At 34.3% G+C, this 7859-nt stretch overlaps 1 non-coding gene across 1 annotated transcript; it reads left to right on the top strand.

The window, feature by feature from the left end:
- The first annotated feature begins 6983 nt into the window (after positions 1-6983).
- Positions 6984-7090, top strand: LOC122115083. Its single transcript, XR_006148696.1, has one exon. It is a non-coding gene; the product is annotated as a U6 spliceosomal RNA (small nuclear RNA).
- Positions 7091-7859: the final 769 nt, after the last annotated feature.

Genomic DNA, 7859 nt, shown 5'->3' with positions numbered 1-7859 from the left:
ACCATTCCATCACTCTCTCCCAGTTTTTCCTTTCTGTTCCCATCTACAAGTCACATCACTCATTTTCAACAGTCTCTATTGAGTAAAAGTGCTGTATATGTTCAAATTTCATCTCACCAATTTTCTTTGCCCCATTTACTCTCCACCGGACAGATAAACTTAAAAACAAGACAAGAGGCACAGAAAAGAAAAGCAGCAACAAAGAAGAAAAAAACCTGTGTAATACTTGCTATGACAAATGTCAAAGACTTCACATTTGAGACTTCATTTTCCTGTAAGTGAATAATTTACTTTTTGAATCCTGATTCTGAGAGATGATGAAAATCTAACCAAAGTGCCAGTTGTTCACTTAAGTCAGATCTTCTCAAGAATATCTCTATTCCTCTTCATTCTTTATGTCCAAAACTGTCAAACATTGGGCAGAAGTGAACAACATATGAGTGTGTCACCCAATGTCACTAATTGGACTCACCATCTGGCTTGAGTGTGAGGCTATCATACTGTCTGTAAGCTATAATTTTAACCACTTTTAGACAAAGCTTGTTATAAATGACTGCATTTCTTACCACCTGGTGAGAAGTTTCTCCTCAGCTCCACACACAGCTATGCATTCTCTCTCAACTTGGGACTATGTGTCTTCGACATTTCGGGTACAGTTTCAACAGCATTTAGAATTCAAGGCATGGATAAAAGTATTGCAAAGAATGGTTCATTTAAAAATCTAACACGCTATTAAAAACAGGTAAATGTTTACCATGTAGATATGTTTTATGAACAAATAATAATTTAAAGGGATTTATCAATGTATATTACATATGTATAAAGATTTAAAAATATATAAACATATTCTTTTACTTATAGTGTAATTTATTCCCAAAATACTTATTCTTACAAATAGGATCTGAAGATTCTTTGATTTTCTCTTAATCGGTTATAACTTCTGTGTCTCATTGTATACACTCCATAAAGTAGGCACTCCAAAGATTATAAAGGTAAATAACCTCATTAGTAAAATATGATTATATGTGCAAGTAAGAGAATTAGCATTAGGATATAACTTTTACTTCATATTTAAAATTAGCAAAAAACTAAAGGCAAAGGTAGACTGTTTTAAATTATAAAATTAAATTATAAAATTTTCTAGAATGTTGAAAAGGTGAACAGTCACAAACTCTGTTTTGAAAAATAACATTTAAGTTAGATTGTCAAGAGTCGGGGAAATAATATTTACTGACCTCAGGTCAAAGCACAGTATCTCAAAATGCTACCAACAGCAGGGGTTTGAAGCACAATCGAGTCGTAGAGTTGCTTCGTTTTCTGTTAAAGGTGCTGTTGTTTTGTTAGTTCCATTTGCTGTATAGTCCACTTAAGTTCAAGAAGGAAGTGGATTCTATTTAGTATCTAGGAAGTACTTTGCGTTGCTCTGACTTTAGCTGGAATGCTGATTTTACTTGTAGGCATCTCATTTGGACACACAGAAGCACTGAAGAAGAACAGTGAGCAGGAAGAGGAAAAATTGGCAAACACTGAAATATTAGAAAATTGCAGGAGGTTGAAAAGAGGCTTAATGGGAGATTTGATAGCTATTTCCAAATATTTAAAAAGCCTTCATGCAGGAAAACTATTATTAGAGTTTGTTCACAAATACCATAGGACATAGTTGGTTACTTCAGAACAGCAAAGTCTGGTAGAACAGACAGTACTGCTTTCCAATAATTAAAGGTGATCTAAAAGGAAAAAAATGTGATTTGTAGTACTAAGTGCATTTAACAAAGACCCAAATTATCCATCAAAATATTCAAAATGGAATCTCTGCATTACATAAAAAGTGCAATAGAAAAGCTCAAGTCACTTTGAAGTTTGAGATTCTCCTTAATCATTCTATAAAATGTCTCTTAAAATAATTATATTAAGCAAAGTAAGCCAGGCCCAGAGAAACCTAGGTTGCATGGTTTTCCTCATGTGGTAACTAGAATGTGACTATAAATCTACAGGTAAACATACCTGGATGCTAGAAGAAAATAAATACACCCAGACATGATAAATAAAAATTACAGGTCTCTATGAATGCATACAATGAGACCAAAGGAGGATTATTAGTAGGAGAGGATCTCATTGAAGCAATAGCTATGTGTTTCTGACCATGTAAATTAATATTTACCAAAATGAACCCAAGGAAATGGAAACAAGAGGTATGTTTTTTTCTTCTTTGTTGCTGTTCTTGTTTTCATTTTCTTTTGTCTCATTTGTTCATTTACCTGACTTTGGGAGAGTAAGAGAAGACAAAGAAATGGTGGGACAAAGGGTGAACAAATGCAGCAGTGATATTCACTAGACAACAAGGCAAAAATGAACTATAAAACTCACGGGTGGAGATGGGAGGAAAAAATTGGGAAAGATCAAGGAGGAGTGACATTGTTCAAAAAGAAATGAACTCGGGCTGGGAAGGTGGCTCAGTGGCAGAGCGCTTGCCTTGCATGCATGAGGCCCTGGGTTCAATTCTTCAGCACCACATAAGAAAAAAGAAAAAAAGCCGGAAGTGGCGCTGTGGCTCAAGTGGTAGAGCGCTAGCCTTGAGCTGAAGAGCTGAGGGACAGCACCCAGGCCCAAAGTTCAGGCCCCACGACGGGATCCAAAAGAAAAAAAGAAAACAAAAAAAGAAATGAACTCTTTGCAACTGTAGTCCCTCTGTGGCACCTTTACAATCAATAAATAATTTTTAAAAATTATAAACGTGGCTCAGTGGTAGAGTGCTTGCCTTGTATGCATTAGTCCCTGGGTTCAATTCCTCAGCACCACATAAGCAGAAAAAGCCAGAAGTGGTGCTATGGCTCAAGTGGTAACCTTGAGCTGAAAAGCTGAGAGACAGTGCCCAGGCCCAGAGTTCAGGCCCCAGGACCAATAAAAATAAATGAATTATAATGAGCACATGTTGAAATTCAATTATTTCATCCATGTTGTTACTAAATACGTTTAAGTTAATGGGAATAGAGAATGGATATATAAAGGAAAGTCTCTCTACATAATTCTAGCTTATACAAATCATTTATAGTAAGAATATTTTAATGTGTGGTTCAAGGGATAAAAGTACATACAACAATCTGCATATGAGTTGAAAAATTTTAATAACTCCATATTAAATTAATGAAAATGTAGACTTCTTCTAGAAATGATATCTACTGTCAGAAGCACACCTACTATTGCTGTTCCTAAGCTTACAGTAAGAAGATGACTGACGATTGGAGGCATTTCCTGTCAATCCATCAATGAAATTATAATACCCCAATTGACAATGAAGAAGACAAATGTCTTCTTCAAATTGATAACTGTAGTACAAGTAATGTTGACTTTACAAAATTAGTGTGAATTTTAGACCAGTCATATGAAATCATTTAAATATTAATGTTCTTGTTACTAAAAATACTACTCAGAATTTATTAAATTTAGTATTACTGATATATAATATTTATTATAAGCATAACACACATATTTCTACATATAAGTTACACATTTTTAAATAACTTCAGGTAGTATATTTATTTAATATACACAGATTCATTTGTTATTTCAGGTATTGAAGTAGGCATCTGATGAAAAAAGAGCTTTACAACGTCTGAAAAGATACAGAAAATAAGCAAAAGATCAGTAAGTGAACACTTCACAGTTTGCAATAAGAAACTAAGACAAAAATACAACATAGACTTATAATGAAATACTATATATACACACATATATACACATAAAATGAATTGATGCTTGCAATGAATGAATTGTGATAGCTTTATGCTGTTAATAAGACACATTGGAATGAGAAACTATAGAAACATTTCTAAAGTTTATAGAAACTATAGGTACAAAGTATACATACAAAGAATTTCTAACATGAGTATGAAGAAAATTTTGGGGAGAATAGGCATCTACTTTTATTGGGACATGCTTGTGTGACTGTATATGTTCATCAAAATTCATCATCATTACTCAAAAATAATTCATTTTACTTTGTGCAAAACATAACTAAAAAACTTATTTAAAAATTCAAGCACAGAGAAAGTGAGTGCCATCTATTCAATATTGACAATTGATGAAATCAATTTTCTTTTTTGATGAAAATCTTTTTCATCAAAAAATTGATGAAATCTTTTCATTTCCTTTTTTTTTCTTTTTTTTTTTTGTGGTTCCTGGGGCCAGAACTCTGGGCCTGGGCACTGTTCCTCAGCTCTTCAGCTCAAGGCTAGTGCTCTACCACTAGAGCCACAGTGCCACTTCCAGCTTTTTCTGTTTATGTGGTGCCGAGGAATCAAGCAAGCACTCTACCACCGAGCCACCTTCCCAGCCCAATATCTTTACCATTAAAAGATGATACATGTCAACTTATAATCTGATGACTAAGCTATTGTTTTTTTAAAAAAGATACAAACAAAACAAAGAATGAGACACTATATAAACATTATTAGATACAAGTAATGGCTAGCATGTAGAGTATCATGAAATAAGAGTTTCAGTAAGAAGAAAATTAAATGCAAGAGAAAGGAATACATTTCAAGATACACTTGAATACAAAGGAGAAAGTGATAGGAACTATGATAGAAAATGATATTGTGATAGAAAATGATATTGTCATAAATATTACATTGAAAAATATATTATGTCAATATATTTTAATTGATAAATGATTATTTCTGATGGAAAGTTGAATCTCAATTCTAGCTGTGGTAAAACACACAGCAAAAATTGGCATGCATGATGGGCCAAATGCGTTGCTGCTGCTACAGGAATATACTCACCAATGCAAAGGCAACATAGAACTAAACTGTCCAAAAGAAAGCATTAAGAGGAAGGAAGAACTGAGATTGAAGATAGAAGGATAACCTGAAAAGTATTAAAAGAAGCAAAGGGAAGCTGCACAAGATGGTGGTCTAAAAGTGTTCATTTTTACTCTGGGAGCTAGAAAAGTTCAGAAACACAAAAGTGAGCTGATTCTGAGGAAGGAAAAAGTGGAAGAAAGTAGAAACCATAGGGAGTTAATGGGAACCTGGAAAATCAAAGAGAAGCAGACAGGGAAAAGAACATAGCAACAAGAAGTTTGCAACTAGCACCTGGCTCACATGGAAGGCGAGGAGAAAGAAGACCAAAGATACCAGGTAAAATTCTGCACCACACCAAGGAATTGCCAGATTCAGCCAAGTGGGAGAAAACACAAGCCACAAATATTGTCTCGAGCTCATGGATTTGCGAGGTGGTCATAATACCTGGAGATGATGGTTTAGGAATATCAGCTGAGCCAGAGTGGGGTGAAGGTTGTGCATCTTACAGTGGGAAGGGCTGAAGTAACCCCCTAATGCCAGGCTATGTGTACAACCTGCTCTTAGGCAGCAGAGGAACACAATAGGTCTGGCAAAGCCTACCACTGAAAAGAAGCACCAAATCTGGCAGGTAAGCAGGCTTGGGGCTCCCAGCAGGGCAAAACAATAAAACATCTGATATATGCCACCAGCTTGAATTCTGAAAGAACTCCCCATGTAAAGTCTTATGATGGAAGCAAAGACCTCATACTCACACCTAAAGCAGATTTTTGTAACCTGCAAAAATTCTTATACAGAGGCATACAAGAACAATAAACAAATCACAGTGTTTTTATATAAAAATAATTTTGCTTGCCTTTGTCTCTGTGTCTGGTCAAGAGTTTTGAGTATTGCATTTCTTTAACTGAATTGTTTTTCTTCTGCTAAATTAGATAAATGTTACATTTTAACTTCTACATTCTAACATAGAACCCCTCTTTAATTCTATTTAATTTTGATATTTGCATCTCTCTTCTTTTGAATTGAAATTATCTGATCTGATCTAAAAACCATTTTCTTGCCTTAGCATTCTTTGCAATCATAGTTTCATTTTTCCCCATGGCCCTTCCCCATTTATATCCACCTTACTCAACCACATCCAAAAATCTTCCTCAACAATCTCCTTCACCCCAAAAACCTTCCTCAGCACCTAAACAGATACCTGGTGTTATTCTTTGTTTTTGGGTTTTGTTTTGTTTTTGTGAAGTCAGAATTCAAGGAAATGGAGATCTTAAAAGCTATCTAAGAAGTCAAAGAAACACAAAGATAAGACTCTAAGCCCCACTCTAATTTGACCAAAATAGGGAAGAAACTAAAAAGAAGCAATGTTAAAAATAGAAAGGGAATAATGTGACAAATAACAAAGAAGTACAAAAAATCTAAGTGAGTATTTAAAAAAACATTTTGTAGAAGAAATGAATAGTATTTAAGATATAATTGATTCACCAAAGAGGTTTCCTTATTTCTTTTCATTTTTGCTAATATTGAAGATATATTTCTCTACAATTTGAACACTATAGACATATCCTCTATATAATATCTCTTATGAAGAGTAATAACAAACTCATTGTCATTTCTTAATATTTAATGCTATGATTAACAGAAACAGTGTTTCTGGACATTTACAGTTTAGCTGAATTGTGTTCCACACAAACCTGTTTTAGACCCTATAAATTACATCCAAGGAGAGTGCATATGACAAGTGAGAATACTAATCCAATTATTATTACTTGTAAAGGAGGCAAAATAATCAGGGAGACTCAAGTAAGACAACCAAATGCTTTTAATGGGCAAATACATATGTCTATGAAATGTTTATGAAATTCTGAACACAACTTTAGAATTTGCTTACACTTTTGAATGTAAAACATTTAAGTACCTGACAGGGCAGATGAAGCCTTATGAATAGCATTAGACTAATATGTTTCAAAAGTTGAAAATACAGTTGGATTCATGGAGAAATATAACAGCATTTTTCCAAGGAGAAATCTAATCTGAAACAATTGTAAACTATATGTAAAGTATAATTTCAAATATGTTCAAAAACTGTCCAGGTTCCAATGATTTTAACAATTAGTTTTAACAATAAATAAGAAATGATTACTTCAGACACAATTTTAACAAGCACAAAAAGAAGAGCTTGTGTTTGCTTCGGCAGCACATATACTAAAATTAGAATGATACAGTAAAGATTAGCATGGCGCCTGCACAAGGGTGACACGCAAATTCTTGACACGTTCCATATATTTAAATCAAAACAACATTGAGGTACCACCTCACCCCAGTTAGAAAGGCTATAATCAAGAACTCTAATAACAACAGATGCTGGAGGGGATGTGGACAGAAGGGAACCCTACTACATTGTTGGTGGGAGTATAAACTTGCTCAACCACTATGGAAAGCAGTATGGAAGTTCCTCAAAAGACTCCACATAGAGCTCCCCTATGATCCAGCAATCCCACTTCTGGGCATTTACCCAAATTATCACCAACAAGACCATATTAAAGCTACCAGCACAACTATGTTTATTGCAGCATTATTTACTATAGCTGAGATATGGGACCAACCCAGATGCCCCTCAGTAAATGAATGGATCAAGAAAATGTGGTATATATACACAATGGAATTCTATGCCTCCATCAGAAAGAATGACATTGCCCTATTTGTTAGGTAATGGAAAGACGGAAAAAATTTATATTAAATGAAGTAAGCCAGGCCCAAAGAAACATAGGTCTCATGGTTTCCCTTATTTGCAATAACTAGTATATGTCTGAAACAAGAAGAAACGGTAAGGTAAGTTGATGTTAGGTGAAATGAACCCCAAGATAAGGGTTCAATTTCTTTTCTTTCTTGCGATTGTTTCTAACATATTTATAAGATGATTTCTTTGTTGCTTTGTATGTCCCTCCCCCACAGTATAACCCTGTTTTTAATGTATTTGATGTTGGTATAATTTGTGGAGGAGAAGGGAAAAAAACAAATTGTTTAAATAGGGATACAGGTGGACCAATTGCAACA

Source organism: Dipodomys spectabilis, unplaced genomic scaffold, assembly GCF_019054845.1.
Source record: "Dipodomys spectabilis isolate Male_0828 unplaced genomic scaffold, ASM1905484v1 ptg000115l, whole genome shotgun sequence".
In the NCBI taxonomy this organism is placed as follows: domain Eukaryota; kingdom Metazoa; phylum Chordata; class Mammalia; order Rodentia; family Heteromyidae; genus Dipodomys; species Dipodomys spectabilis.
The sequence above is the reverse complement of the archived record's forward strand: the minus strand, read 5'-3'. Positions and strand labels throughout refer to the sequence as shown.